The sequence below is a fragment of the Strigops habroptila genome, chromosome 8 (genome assembly GCF_004027225.2).
Source record: "Strigops habroptila isolate Jane chromosome 8, bStrHab1.2.pri, whole genome shotgun sequence".
Classification (NCBI taxonomy): domain Eukaryota; kingdom Metazoa; phylum Chordata; class Aves; order Psittaciformes; family Psittacidae; genus Strigops; species Strigops habroptila.
This window is the reverse complement of record NC_044284.2, coordinates 57,868,849-57,884,832: the sequence shown is the minus strand read 5'-3', so window position 1 is coordinate 57,884,832 and position 15,984 is coordinate 57,868,849. Positions and strand designations below refer to the sequence as shown.

The window sequence follows — 15,984 nt, the reverse complement described above, 5'->3', positions numbered from 1 at the left end:
TGCAACGTTCCCTCAATCTTTCAGGTCCACGGCATTAGGTATGGTACAGGAGGGAATTGTTTTGTTCCATATAGAGAGTTTAGGCCCCCTGAAAGGGGCTGGCTGGACAGTTATGAAGATGTAAGCACTCTGTATATACCCTGAACAAACTTCCCCAGAGCTTTGCTAAAAAATATGGTGCAATGCTTGGCTGGATGAAGCATGGTGAAAGAGCTCAGGCTTCATGGCTCATTTAGCCTGGGACTTCTCTTCAGGGACAGCCAGCAACAGCACTGATTTTGATCACTTTCTTCTGCTGTGGAAAAAGTTATTCTGGGATTGGAGCTGAGATTGGCTCATTTTACAGGACTTTTAAGAGGCTTCAAAGTGGTCACCTGGAGAAGACAGTTTCCAAATCTGCCCCATTCCAAGCCAGCCAAATCCTTTCTCAGATGAACTTATTGCAGTAATGCATTTGGGAAAGAAAAACATCTATTCCGGAATGGTTTTTAAGAACTGGTTGTCATTCGGCTATGACTGCAAGGCAATATCTCCTCCTCCCAAGTTTCTAACCCTTTTGTAAGAAATGTTCAGATCTCTCTTCAAAGTAAAATGATTTTTTTAATAAAATAGGGTCTTTTTCTTCTAAAAACTCCCTTACATTTGGCAGAAACAGACAGTTCCTCATAAACGCCATGGGGTTTTAATGACTGGAGCCCTCTTAGGAGAGTGTTCACTTGCCCAAGCAGCCCTGGTGTAGGAATATTAAGGGCACTCAGGTGTGAAGGTGCTGAGAGACCTGTAAAGTGTTTGGATCAAGAAACAGAAAGAAAACACAAAATGAAACTTTCCTGAGTAACTCAAGGGTTTCTTCTCTTCCAAAATCACTAGAAAACCTTTAGCACAAACTCCTCCTCCTCCCTCATTATCCCACAGACAGACTTAAATAGCACTCTGCTTTGCAGAAGAGTTGTGAAGAGCCCAAGAGCCAGCCAACAGAGATAAAAGGCCACAGCTGAGTGTTTGTGTAAAGACAACAGTTGCACCATGAGTGACACGTACTTTGTTATATTGGTCCACCACGCCACAGTTCTGTAAATGGAAAGATGATGGCTTTGTGCAGCATATCACAGCTTTTCCCTGCATCAGGAAAGCTCTGGGGAGACCTTAGAGCAGCTTTCCAATACCCTAAGGAGGCCTACAGGGAATCTGGAAAGGGGCTTTGGACAAGGGCCTGTAGTAACAGGACAAGGGGAATGGCTTTAACCTGCCAGAGGGGAGATGGAGATGAGCTCTGAGGCAGAAGTTCTTCCCTGTGAGGGTGCTGAGGCGCTGGCACAGACTTTTCCCAGAGAAGCTGTGGCTGCCCCATCCCTGGCAGTGTTCAAGGCCAGGTTGGACACAGGGGCTTGGAGCAACCTGCTCTAGTGGAAGGTGTCCCTGCCCGTGGCAGGGGGTTGGAACTGGATGAGCTTTAAGGTCCCTTCCAACCCAAACCAGTCTGTGATCATTCTGTGATCTGTGGCACGCAGGGCTCCCCACGTAGGACATGCTGCTATCTGGGATTGGCAGGAAAACAAAAGGCATGCTCATCTTTGAGCATACAGCCTCTCCCTGCTATTGCCAGGCTCTGTTAGTATCAAAGAGTGAAACATGTCCCTGTGCTGGTTCATATCACAGGTGCAAAAATCTGGCCCTTCATAAGTGTATTACTTATGACCCCTCAGTGCACAGCAGCCCCATTCAGGGAACATGACAGCTCTCGACATGCTTTAATCCCTGTCTCACAACTCAGCAGCTGCCCTAAATCCCTGTGAGTGATCTCCTGCAGGACAACCCCTCGCACCTGAGCACACACCTGATGCAGAGCACAGACTCACAGGACCATACAATCAACCAGGCTGGAAAAGGCCTTTAAGATCACCAAGTCCAACCATTACGTTAGGTTGCAGGCAGGCACCTGCAGTTTTGCATATGCCCCTGCAGAAACCCTGTACCTGGTCCCTAAATCCTCTCCTGCAGTTCCTGAAACAGTCTTTCCTATCATTATGAGGCTGAAAAGAAAATAAACTTTCATGACCATTTTTATTATCCCATTTAAGAACTGTTTACCACCTGTTTCATTTCCATGTTAAAATGTGACGTTCATTTGGACCCAGGCTCACCTAACCCCTCCTTTTGTCATCGAAACGTTGCGCTTAGATAAACGAAGACAGACTTATTCCTAAATAAATCTACTTCCCTCTCCATGCTAGCTATGGCTCTTGGCAAAGAGGCTTAAGAGAAGAGCTTGGAGGAAATGAATGATATTTTTCATCCTAGAGAAACAAATGCCAAAAGCCAGTTTTGAAAAGATAATACAGCTTCAATTGACTCATGTGCTTGTCGAGATGCTGTGACCCTGCAGAGCCCCTGTGAAAGGAAGAAGCTGAGATTTCAAACTGCATAAACTGTTGATCTTTTGCATTGTTCAGACTTTTGCAATCAGATCTGTGTTCCAGTTAATAAACCTAAGGCAGTTACTCAAGAGATTTTATATTCAGGGCAGCAAGCAGACCAGCTTTCGGAGACACCAGCCAACTGCCTCTAGTAAAGCCCAGTTAAACGCAATCACATGCGGCCGCTCTCCTCTGCCTGCATGCAGCAGAAGTGGTTCTCCCTCACTAATCCCATCATTAAACCTGGAAGCCAGATCCCATTGTTTTAATTCACCTGGCAGCAGCTCCCCCTGGTTTAATTGCACACCCCTCCAAATCAATATGACAAAGGGAACCTCAAAGCTGTCAGCAGAAACACATTGAGCAAGCATTCAACAGCCCTGTTTGACACACAGCTCTGTGTTATACCTATGAGCTTCCAGGCCTTAACCGAGCACGATACTATAAGGGTTTAAGGTCTCACTGGTAAAAGCTCTATTTACTCCCTAGGAAGTGACACACAGGATATTATTTTAGTGGTCTGTCAACACAGCTTCAGTCTGACTGGGGTTGTGCCATCCCCAGGCATATATTAATGAATCACTGCAAAAGAAGCCGTAGCGTCTTAATGCAACCATCCTTTAAAACAAAAAATCAATCAGAATTAAATGTAAACCACAAAACCAGCAAGTGAATATATCGTTAAGAGGTTTTGATTAAAGCTTTTGAAATTAAAAGGATCAGACTGAGGATCAGAGAAACATACCGCAAAATCATCAAAAGAAGACGAGGAGCAGATTTTGTAGCCCTTGCTCTTGAGGGAGATAAATCAGTACTTTCTATTTTATGGAGGCAAAGGCTTGCAAAACTTGGCCTTTGCTGCACAGGACATGTTCTTAACTGATCTTGAGCCCCTGAAGCCAATTAGTCCTTTGGTGTTTCCCTACGAGGAGTCTCTGATAGCAAGAGAGAGGTTTCTCTCCTGTCACTTGGCTGGATGTGTCAGGGTGACTTTCAGCACACCACCAGCATGGTAACAAGCAGGCAGATGCTGCAGCTCATCCACCTCTCATTCCTGGAAGCAGAGAAAGCCTTTTATAAAGCAGCGCTAGCACCGAGTGAGAGAATTGCTTATGTTGCCTGACGGGTACAATTTAATGCTTTAATGTCACAAAACGCCTTGCACTGCATTTCTCACAGAATACCAGCAGTGTGCCAGATCCTGTTTTTTACAGGAAACCTTCAACATCAACAGCAATTTTTATTTCCAGCCACACTAAAAATGAGGGAAGATCATTAGCCCTGTAGCCACAACAACACGGTCAAACCCTCATCCACCCCAAATCCCTCCTGAAACCCCATTCTATTTATTTACCAAACCATGTGTTTCTAACCTCATTTTGTCTAAAATTTACCCCTTCCTTGGATGTGCAGGTATAAAAGTTGAGCATTGGATATAGCTGCTGGATTTGAGTCTGTATGTGTACTATCAGAGCTGAATGCAGAGCAATGTAACTGCCCTCTAGCAGTGATTCCAGCACAGCCTGTGCAGTGAATAGAGCTCTAAATCCAGATGCTAGTTTACAGATAATCTTTCAGTTCAATTACAGTAAACTTCTCATTTTTTAGGCTACCCAAAAGCCACAGAAATGAATCTCCTTTGCACTATGCCTCTGCTAAAGTGAAACCTGGTTAAACACATGCTTGAAGAAGCTACCTGATTTTCTCTGTATTTGCTGCACATTTCAAAGTCACATTTATAAGTGACAGAGCAAAACAACACAAAACCAGAATAAAAAGAGGTTCTCTGCTGAGAATTTATGTGGCAAGCTTTGCCCCGGAGTGTGTTTTTATAGCCTGGTTATAAACCCCTGGAAACAGAAGGGGATAGAATGGAAATACTCACAGATCCTTACCTAGAATATTGCAAATGAGCCCACCATAAAAATGACTAATTACAGATATTGTAAACCTCAGTTTAGCTCTTGGGCTCAGCTGCTGGGCTGGAGGGGGGAGATGCAGACAGTGATAACAGAGGGCTCTGCCTCTGCTCCCGTTGGCTTTGCCTACATGGAGAGAGGAGCTTCTAGTTTTGACCCTTCATTAACGGCCATGACCACAACAGGAAACACTTTTTATAATGTTGTGACCTTAAGGGCAAGAAAGGTGTTTGAAGGTTGCCTGGCCTGCAAGAAACCCTGCCCTTATTCACTGCTTGCAGCAAGTGTCTGCTATATGTCCACCCATAAAGTCCCAAGCAAGTTTCAGCTTAGTAGATCTCACCTGTCTACTTCGGATGGGGCTTGAGGATGTCTTAGACCATACACCAAACCCCTGGATTCCTCTGCTTGGTTTGTGGAGAGGGAGTCCCTCAAAGGCTTTGAAGAGTAAGCACAGAGGAAGAAGGTGAGGAGCTGGGAGCTTCTGGATGGAGTCTGTCCACAGGAGGACGCATGGGAGTTAGGTGGTTATTGCACTGGGGTTGGCCCTACTAGAACAAAAGAGACCAAAACTAAATGGAGACTTGATAACACTGAGCACCATGCATCAGCAGGAGGAAGGTAATTTGGTTGCACGTTTAGAGAAGGGTAGTTGCTATAAACAATAGTTTCTGCATGATTGCAGGGATGGTGCACACGCTGCCATGCTGTGAAAGGGCTTTGCATAGCTATTGTCAGCTAAACTGGAAAACAACCTGAGAGCTGCTGCCCCTGGGAGCTGCTCCTTTGCAGGAGTTGAGGAAGGCCCTTGCATCCTTTCCACCCATGCTGGAGAAGCTAATGTCAGCTGGCAAAGTGGCAGGCAGCAGGCTGAGGAAGATCTCAGAGAAGGAGAACCTCCAGCATTCTCATTTCTCCCTGTTCTCCTCCCCTCTGGTGGGGAAAACCCCTTGGAAGTGATGGTATTCCCATTGCCCTCCAAGCTTGAGTCCATCACCTGTATGCTGAGTGCCTCGCTGGGCTGGACACAGCTCCCTGTACACTGTCCCTCCAATGCTCCCCAAGGTCACAGCAAGCTGATCTGTCTGAGGACCTGGCATCTGTATCCATTAGGAAACCTAAGTGGAGCCAGTCAACTTTACAAGAGATGGTTGAATTGTTCTTGCACCGGAGGGGCTCGCTATCGCAATAAGGGCCTCAGCAACAAGAAGAGGACAGACCCTGGCCATGAACACCCCGAAGGCCTAAAGATAAAGGGTTGGATTACACAAAGCAGCTTCTCATTATCCACTCCTTGATACTGGTAGGGAACTTTGTTTTTGAAGGAATCCCTTAATTAGGTTTTACAGTGCATAGGTTAGGCATTTTCCAGCAAGAGCTTTATTGTAATGGGTTGCACATGTTCTCATACTGTACACCGAAATGAAACCTAGCTACAGGGCATTTCCTTCCGTTGCTCTTGCTGGGGAGCAGCTTTAACCTCTTTGCAGACACAAAGCCATATTTCACTCCTGAGAGGCCGCAGCAGTTCCCTGCTCCCCATCATTTGGGTCATTTCAACCCTTTAACTGTGCAGTGAACTCACAAATGTGCTGCAGGGAGCAATGGTAGGAGAGAGGTGAGGCAGAGATGGAAAAGACTCAGGAGGTTAAAACCCCACAGTGCCCAGGAGTGTCCCAAGGAGGAGCCCCCAGCCCTCAGCCATGCAGCACATACCTGGTGGCCACATCGCTGACCATTGCTGGTAGGGGAATCATCTGGAGAACCTCCTCTGGTGCCAGCAGTGCTGCATTTCTGTGTCACCAAAGTCAGGACTGGTTTGGGAAAAGAGAAGAAAAAAGCAGTTTCATGGGAATGAAGGTATGATTCACAGGTAAAAGAGAAAACACAGGTTGGAATGGGCAGATATTTGGGTAGGATTTGTCCACAGTCATCAGCTGTGGTGAGATATTCTCCTGACCCTGGGCTCTGGAGATGGGTACTCAGAGAAACCAGAGCTATTTCTTGGGCTATAGGGTGTTTTTCAGCTGGATTTTGCTGTGAGACTAAAGAAGTGCATAGTATGAATGCTCCTAGGCCACAGAAGTTACTCAGGGATTCCTCTGTTCAGCCCACCAAGCCGATGGTGCAGCATGCCCATCAGAAACAACCTCCAGCTATGGCTTAAGCGGGCAGAATTTACCCCACACTTTGTGAACTAACCCAAAACTTGGAAACTTATGACCACCTACCTGTTCAAAACAGTGAAAACAGTTCAAAAACAGCTGACAGAGGGGAGATTGAGATGAGCTCTTAGGCAGAAGCTCTTCCCTGTGAGGGTGCTGAGGCGCTGGCACAGACTTTTCCCAGAGAAGCTGTGGCTGCCCCATCCCTGGCAGTGTTCAAGGCCAGGTTGGACACAGGGGCTTGGAGCAACCTGCTCTAGTGGAAGGTGTCCCTGCCCGTGGCAGGGGGTTGGAACTGGATGAGCTTTAAGGTCCCTTCCAACCCAAACCAGTCTGTGATTATATTGAAGGAGGCTTCCATGTGGCAAAAGGAGGTTTGTCTGGCTTCCAGATTAGACAAAAAGAGACACCTATACACACCACATACAGGGAAGCAGTGGGACTTGTTGCCATGGATGTAGTAGGAAAAAAATACATTTACATGCATTCAAAGGGCAAGCAGACAAGTTCTTGGAAGAAAAAATCCTTTTAGGTATCTGAAATACCAAACTAAGCACACTGTGCTTGCGTTTCAGTCCCACAAACAGTCAGGGATGTGACAGCTCTGTGCTGAAATGCCACCTGCATAAGCGTTTCTAGGAATAGGAATTTGCTTTCTGTGGTACCCGCTCCTGTTTGCACTCATACCTTTGAAAATCAGGCTATTGGTATGCTCACACTGAAAAAGGGAATTCATGTTGTCTTTATGCTTTAAGCCTGAATTTGTCCTGAGGGAACAGTAGCAGAAAAAACAGCCATTTATTTTTAATAGACACCACTGTTGTTACTTTGGTCTGGTGAGCTTAAAGGATTGAGAGGGGAATGATATCATCAAGGAAGTCATTTCTTTCTTTACTTTTCTTTTCCTTCATCTAAGAAAAGAAAAAGGAATACAAGAACCATGCTATGGTTTGGGAACGCTTCCCCTCAGCACTGCAGACCTCATTCATTTTGTCTGTTGTCCCCTCCCCAAGGCACAAACTTCCCTTTTCAAGGGGACAGGCACCTTTTGTGCACCCTCTGCCTTCAGCACACTCACCAAGAAGTGAACCAGGTGATGGCAGAGGCGCCTGCAAGCCCTCACATTCCTCTCTTCCCAGAGGATGGAGAAGTCCCTTTCAGTGCAGGAGAAGTCAGGATTTATCTACAGTGACAGCCCCCCAGTCATGCAGCAGCGGGGAGCGGGGCCCCCCATCTCGGACACCTCGGGGTCACCACAGGCCAGCCACAGCACCTCCACTTGGCTGTGACCTTGCGGGAGCCCTTGCAAATCACATCTGGAATGTGTTTTGGCTTCAAGAGCAATAAATGAAAACACTGAACACAACAGGGTCAAGGCAACGTTGTTTGAAAGGAAAGGTAATGCTTTGACCCTTCTTTGGCCCATGACATGCCTGGTTATTCCACCAAGAACTGCGGAAGTGGGGCTGGGGATGGATAAAGGACAATAAGCTACTTTGTCATAAAATAATACAATTGATTTCAAGCTTCAGTGGCACCCGAGAATGGGAAATGGGAGAGGGACTTTTTGCAAGGGCATATAGGGACAGGGCAAGGGGGAATGGCTTTAATCTGTCAGAGGGGAGATTGAGATTAGGCATAAGGAAGAAGTTCTTCCCTGTGAGGGTGCTGAGGCGCTGGCACAGGGTGCCCAGAGAAGCTGTGGCTGCCCCATCCCTGGCAGTGTTCAAGGCCAGGTTGGACACAGGGGCTTGGAGCAACCTGCTCTAGTGGAAGGTGTCCCTGCCCGTGGCAGGGGGTTGGAACTGCACGAGCTTTAAGGTGATTCTATTTGACTTGACAGAGGTTGCAGAGTGAACACAGCGCACCACAAGCAAACAGCTCCGCGTTTTCACTGCAGCAGTTTCAGATGGCATCTTACTGGCTTTTTCTGCCTGATCTTTGAGCTTAAAATGCATAAAAAGAAGCCTGACCACCCTCTCACTGAATAACTGGCTTACAGAAAGCTGTTGCTTTTTTCTCCGAAAGGATTGAGAAACAGGGGCCTTCAATAGCTTCTTTGTGCAATTTGATTTTGCAGCTTCCAGCCCAAGACAGCATTTCCTGACCTGTGAGGATATGCTGCCCTCTTCCAGCCTGGGACACTGCAGCTCAGCAGTGCCATGGAGACACATCTCCATGGATCTGCAGGATTAAGCCAAAGAATCAGTAATCCTTCACTTCAACAGGTCTAGTTTCTCTTAGCAGTTAGGTAATGGCTTAGGCAGAATCCATTAAAAGCACTAGGGACTAGGACCATGTTCAAGCAGGCTCTTCCTGAAGCCCTGCATCCAGCTCTGGGGCTCCCAACATAACGATCTGAGGCTATTGGAGTGAGTCCAGAGGAGGGAGGCCACGGAGCTCCTGCGAGGGCTGGAGCAGCTCTGCTCTGGAGCCAGGCTGAGAGAGCTGGGCTGGGGCAGCCTGGAGAAGAGAAGGCTCCTGAAGGGGAGACCTTAGAGCAGCTCCAGTGCCTGAAGGGGCTACAGGAAACCTGGAGAGGGGCTTTGGACAAGGGCCTGTAGGGACAGGACAAGAGGGAACGGCTTTAACCTGAAAGAGGGGAGATTGAGATGAGCTCTTAGGCAGAAGTTCTTCCCTGTGAGGGTGCTGAGGCGCTGGCACAGTCTTTTCCCAGAGAAGCTGTGGCTGCCCCATCCCTGGCAGTGTTCAAGGCCAGGTTGGACACAGGGGCTTGGAGCAACCTGCTCTAGTGGAAGGTGTCCCTGCCCGTGGCAGGGGTTGGAACTGGATGAGCTTTAAGGTCCCATCCAACCCAAACCAGTGTGGGATTCTATGGATCTTGACCTCACATCCCACATCTGCCCTCTCCCCTACCCAATTTGGAATGCTGAGCCCCTTCACCACCACACACTAGTCCCCAACACCTCTCCTCACCTGCCTCATCATTCACATCTAAAGAATCCTGGAAAGAACTATATCTTTTACTAAAATGTCATCACTTAGGAGCCTCCATCAGGAATTTGAATGTTTTGGGACAGACAATAGAGATGAGTGAGCAAGAGAGAGCACCAGGAGCCTGCCGTACCCGGTTCAAGCTCCAAGCCTGTTTCTCCCCTTTGCACAAGGGGGAGAGATGAGGACTTTCCAGCCCCAGTGTGACTCCAGGTTTCTCACCTGCTGGTCTCACAGGTGCCTGTGTGCCGGGACATCCCCTGCAGCAATTCCTGCTCTTATCAGCTGCTGAGGATTAGAGGGACCTTGGAATAGAAACTTCAAGGAAAAAGGCAGAATTGCATTTCAAAGAAAGTGCCTTGAAAGAAACCTTTGAAGGACCCTATTCAAAGGTTCATGACTTGATATAACCATTTTAAAAAGACATAAATTCCTGTTTGGATTTGGGATTGGCTCTCACCCCAGCAGGACAGAAAAGCTGCCTTCTTTGTAGGAACACAGTCCCAGCACAACACAGGAGATGAGATCCATCTGATAACATCTTATATTACTTTCAACCTACAAAATCCAAAGGTAATATATTCAGGTAAGACCTACGCTCACAGATGCATGAGGAACTTCTGTAAAGAGACATGAACTTGCTCCCTGAAGCTTTTAGGTATTCTAAAGAGAGCTGAATGTTTGCAGAGCTTTATATCAGATATCCTAGTGAAAAACCACGGTCAACATTTACATCACTTGCTGCTGGAATGTTTCCACCGCAGGATTAAGCCATGGTAGTCACTTCCCAGCCAGCACAGCAGCTAAATCAGATGGCCACGCTGAACTGAAGCCCAAACATGAGCAAACCCTGGGCACAGCTTATCCCTTTGCTGGTCTCTGGTGGGTCCAGTCCTCGCTCATCCCCATTAAGCACCTTTCTGGCAGTAGCATCACCACATGAGAGTCATCGGGCCTGACAGCACCAAGATGCATTTGGTGCTGGCAAATTGTTACGAACGGGTCACATCAGCTCACAAGCACAAAAATACCCTGTCTGTCTAATTTCCTGATACGCTGTTTCCTGGTGGGTTTTTTCTGATGTTTGGAATATTATTTCTCTTGGAAAAAAACGATTTTATTTCTAGATGTACCAAGGAAATAGCTGATCTTATCTACTCTATTCTAGGTGACATCTTCAGTGATGCACAGCCCTCCATTTATGCAAGCCTTGGTTCAGTGCAGCCCTTAGCCCCTGTGTGGCACGAAGCACGTGTTTAATGGGATTCAGCAGGATGTATTTTTAAGGATATACTCAACCCATTCACTGACACAGGGTCAGGGCTCTTACCACTGCCCCTCTCAGCCCCTTCTTCCTCTTTTGCATCATGACTCCAGTATCTGAACCTGCATGGGGAGACCTTCCTTCACCTTTTCACTTTCCCCAGCAGCAACCCCTCATCCTGGCTGTGACCTTTGCCTGTTCCTGCAGCTCCTGTAGGCAAACACAGGAGTGTCCTAAGGATGCTGGGCAGTGACCCCATGGGGAGGAGAAGAAGGTCTGCTGATGTTGCCCGGCACAAAGAAGAGTCTGAGGTCCCTGCTCCAGCCGTCAGAGCCAAGATAGCTGCACAAGCATGCCCAATGCTTGAATTCTGGTGGAAAACTCACCTTCAGGTGCTGGGCCATGTTGGCAGCACCAAGCAAGGGGTGCAGCTGGCTGCAGCAGGGAGGAGTGGACAGTGAGAGGTTCAGGCTCTCCCCTGCAGCATCAGCATCTCTCGCAGGGCTGCGCAACTAAAGAACCAGGCAGAAAGCCAGGAAATCTTGAGTTATGCTCTTGATGCTGCCATTAATTTCTTCTATGGCCTTGGGCAACTTGTATCACCTGCCAGTTTGGGTTTTTCCTTAGAGAAAGTAGGGAAAATAGTTAACATAGTGGATTTATAGAGTTTAAAGCTCTACAAAGAAGAGTCTGGTCTGGCTTCTCTATATCAAAAAAAGCTTTAATTTCACTCAGTTGTGCCTGAACCAAGGCCAATTGCTTATGTTTGACCAATACATATCTCTCCATCTCATACAGAAGAACAACTTATTTTCATCTAAAACATCAAGAGATGGAGAAAAGCCAGCACTTCCCTTGGTATTTTCCCCCCTGCGATTAATTCCCATCCCTACTGAGCATTCAAGTTTCATTTCCCATTCGAATTTGGGGGGATTCTTCTTCCAGCCACTACTTCTAACAGTGTTTTTTTCCCTGCTAAATGAAAGTGTTTGCATGATTCTGTATTTCTCCCCATGGCTTATCCACACTCGTTGGTGGGCTAAGAGCAATAATGGCAAAGATGATTAAAATCTGCCCAGTGCTTTGAAATATTAAGCTCATCTCTAAGGCCCATTATCCTGCTCAGTGTCAGAGGTACCACTGACAAGTACTTGACTTCAGCCTTTCAGGCGGCGCGCAGCTGCCAGAGAAAACCAAGAGTGGAAAAGTACTATCCCTTCACAAAAACAGATGTTGCAGCAATTTGTCTTCTGCCAAGACAAAGGAGATGCACTAAATTGATCTTTTGTAAAGGATTTTGTTTTGCTTCCAAGATTAATATCACAACAAACTGGGAGGCACCATTCCTCAGGGTGCAATGTTATATTGCAGAACTGAGCCTAAATACCCATGCTGAGTATAATTTAGTTAGCCTGAAACTATGTCTGCGGAGGGGGAGATAAACTTTTTCCATCCAGTAGCATGTTATCTAAATAACCTCTCTATCTCAGAATACAAAGGCTGCCCACTCAGCTTCAAAGACAGGCAATAGCTTCTAGGCTTGATGCTGCTCACCATGTCGTGGTCCTCAGAGCCCTTGCTGGTGGCATTCATAGAGCTGCTTGGTCACATGAAAGAAAAGGAGGAATAAAGGGGTGGGAATAATGACCTGGGCCATCCTGTGAGATGTTTGGAGGGCTCTGACCAGAGCCAGAAAACCTCATCTCCAGTCTTGCAAATTGGTAAAGGACATCCAACCAGGGCTCCAGCTTACGGGGCAAGTGGCTTCTTCACTCCTTTGACAGCAAGGATGCTCTCTTTATCCACAGCCCAGAAACACTGCAGTTGATATGCTGGCTTTCACCCATCAGGATGTCTGCCTATCACCATTAATGGCATCCTCCTGCAGTACTTTTTGCCCCTTGCACAAAGTGAGAACCCCTTTCCCAAGCACACCGGTCCCAGATGTGGCTGTTCTTCCCTTGCTGATGTGAACCATTACGTGCCTTCACCAGCCACTGCTGTGTTTTTCCTCAGCAGCATTTGCACTTCAGCAAAAGGACTAAAAATCCCTCTTGCACAACGTGCTTAGGATGGACACGGTGGATAATTTAAACACATTGATTCAAAGCTCTTTAGAACAACAAATTGCTCCTGGTTTTTTTTACACAGCATATTCAATTAACAGATTGAAACAAGCACAATCATCATGATGATGTTCTCTTTCCACACTTCTTCATCCACCTGAATAACCGCAAATAAATTCCATGTACTTGTTTCACCAACCCCCAAATCTGTGTTATGGCAATTTGTGAACAAGGTCTACACACACACCCCCCCCCCCTCAAGGTATAATAGATCAACACAAACGACTGGGCAAAACAGGGCTTTTAGGATTGATTTTTGCTCTGCACTGTGGGAAATCTTTCACAAGGGTGGAAAACACGTGTAATGTACTACCTCAAGACAACAGCAATTCTCACTGGTGCGTGGAAGTGCTCCTGAAGCAAGCTGACCCCTTTTCTGCTAGGGCTAGTCTACACAGGGAAGTTTTGCAAGCCTCATTATGTCAGCTCAGAGTGTGAAAAAACAAACACATCATCCCTGCAAGAGAGAGAGCTATGCCAACAAAAAGGCCTGGTGTGGATGCTGCAGTATATCTAATTTTGTTTGGGTAGCTCTGATAAACTACACGAGCAAAAGAAACCTCTTGGCTTGAATAAGTGTGTTTCCAGTGCAGGTTGCCAGTCCGGCGATATCTGTGTGTCAGCACATTCCTCCTGCTGGAGAGGAGAGACTAATGCTGAATTCTCTGAAGTCTTTACCTGGGATAGAGGAAGGCTAAAAGCAGGATCAGAGCGTTCAGTATCTAAAAGGACACTGAGACACGGTGTGGTGAGGGGGAAAGCGTTGGCAGAGGCTGGCCTGTCACACAGCGCATTCCTCACTGACATGCATCCTCTCGGCTGCAAAGTGAGTTTCTTGCTGGAGACGATCCCCATCCTCTGTGGTGACATGCAGGCACTCCTGGGCTTCTGGGCACACCAGTGGCAAGCTTCTGCTTCATGTGGGGGTTTATAACTGGACCTCAAGGGTTTTGGTCCTGCCTATTGTGGGCACAGCGGGTTGTGAGATGGCTCCCTAAGGTCATAGCTACACCACACTCTGAGGATGTGAGGGCAGAAAGTGGTTCTTTTAACTTAGACTCACATCAGGGTTGAGGATGAAAGGAGGATGGAGCAAGGAAGTGGCTGGTCTCTTCTCCCAAGCAACAAGTGATAGGACAAGAGGAAATGGCCTCAAGCTGCACGAGGGGAGGTTTAGACTGGGTATTAGGAAAGCTTTCATCACCAGAAGGAGTTGTCAGGCATTGGAACAGGCTGCCCAGGGCAGTGGTGGAATCACCATCCCTGGAAACATTCCAAAACAGTGTAAATGAGGCCCTCAGTGACATGGTTTAGTGGTGGCCTTGGCAGTGCTGGGGTAAAGGTTGGACTTGATGATCTCAAAGGTCTTTTCCAACCAAGCTGGTTCTATGATCCTATATCTGGAGGCTGCAGACAAGGTGCACCGGACATGTTGAAGCTGTGCAATTCATCTTTGCCTCCCGCTGCTACTGAGCCTAATGTTTGCCTAATGCGAGCCTGATGTCCTGCTCACAGGCTGGCTTCCAATTGCTGTAATCATGTGGGTGACTGCAACAAAGCCAGAGCCAGAGCTACCTTACAGGGAAGGTTGATCTGAGCAACCCTGTGCCAGGTATATTCCACCACTTGGTGCAAATGGGCACCTGATGGGGCAAGATGGGTTCCTCTCCCCTGGCCTATTCTGCAGCCTTGTGTAAATAACCTGTAAGTATCCTCAGATAGGAGAGTTTGAGATACCTCCATCCTTTCTGGTCTGACCAATTCACTCTTCTCCAACACAACAGGCAATTCCAGTGCTCTGTTTAACAGGGTTACAAGGCTGCAGCCAGGGCCCCTTCCTTTGCATCCTCTGGAGCAGCAAGTCCCACCTTTTCCTTCTTGCAGAGCTGCATTGGCTCATTGCCCTCACTAATCCTGGAGGAGAGGGGGGTGTTGTTTGTTGGGCTTTTCTTCCTTAATCAAGCCACAGAAACTAGCTTGCATGAGGCTTTGTGTTTCAGCAGAGCAAATTCCACCAGCAAGGTGTAAAAGTCATTAAGGAGCCAGGCTTCGGCTTTCTGACACTGCAATCAATGAGCTGTCCCCAGGCAGCCACCTGCACAATGAAAGCACAGCGAGCACGGGGAGGCGAGGGGGGAATCTAAACCCCATGGCTTTTAGAAAGCCACATCATTTCTCGCTCCGGCTCTCTGGGAGCCAACAGATAAACAGCACTGCCCCAAGGAATTTCCTTCCTCCGAAGGTGGGAACTGCCCGGGAGCAGCCTCGGCCTCCCATCCTCTGATGACATCAGCTTCCTCGGGCAGGGGGAGAGGGGACTTCAAAGGAGGATGAGGGGAAAAAGCCCTCCTGTGAGAAGGGAGAAGGTTCTGCAGGCCGTGTGGCAGAGCCCCGTTGTCAGGGTTCACCCCAGCACGCCCCACGGAGACAATGCAAACGGGAAGGAAAGCGCTAGCGCAGCAGGGGCAGCCACGTGAACGTGGCTTTGCCTTCCAGTTACTCCAGTAAATGGTCCCAACACAGCCCCATCTTTGCCGACATCTGAGCTAACCCGTGGACCTGCCTTGCCAGAAGGACACCAGTTTCTTGGAGCTTGTGCTCACTCAGATGCCAAGTCCAGGTCAACCTGCAGTGCATCTGTAATGATGCTACATGCACTTCCTTCTCCATACAGCTTCCTCTACCTTTACGTCTTGAAGAACTGTTAATATCTTTCTAGTCCCCAGCCCTATCTTAAGTTTTGTTGAAATTTGGCCAAGACCTTCCTGGGGGAAGAGGAAAGAGAAGGGCCTGGCAGGCAGACACGGTGACACTATGTTCACATAAGCTTCATTTCCTTAGGAAACCAAGCTAAAAATAATAGTCCAAAATGTTGGGCAATTGCCTTCAACTCAACATCTCTCCCTAGACAGGAAGAAAGGAAGGAATTAGCAGACTGGAGGTTATATTTCAAGGTTTGTCTACATGATTTGAAGCCTAGAAATAAGAAATGAAATGAAGAAGATATATTAGGTCGTCTTGTGCCTCCTTGGGGGAACAATCTTACAGCTGTTTCCCTTAGCATATATTTTATTGAAGTGTGTAGCCTGGTTTCAAATGATCCAAATGATGGAGCTTCCATCAGTTTTCAACAGGGAG

General features: G+C 47.5%; 1 long non-coding RNA gene across 2 annotated transcripts in view; it reads right to left on the bottom strand.

Annotated features, from left to right (window-relative positions):
* LOC115611318 overlaps positions 1-15,984 on the bottom strand; it is a 215,119-nt gene that overhangs the window by 81,716 nt on the left and 117,419 nt on the right. For both annotated transcript variants that reach the window (XR_003992537.1, XR_003992538.1), the window contains exon 5: positions 6,053-6,150. This is a non-coding gene — a long non-coding RNA (uncharacterized LOC115611318). The remainder of the gene's footprint in view (positions 1-6,052; positions 6,151-15,984) is intronic.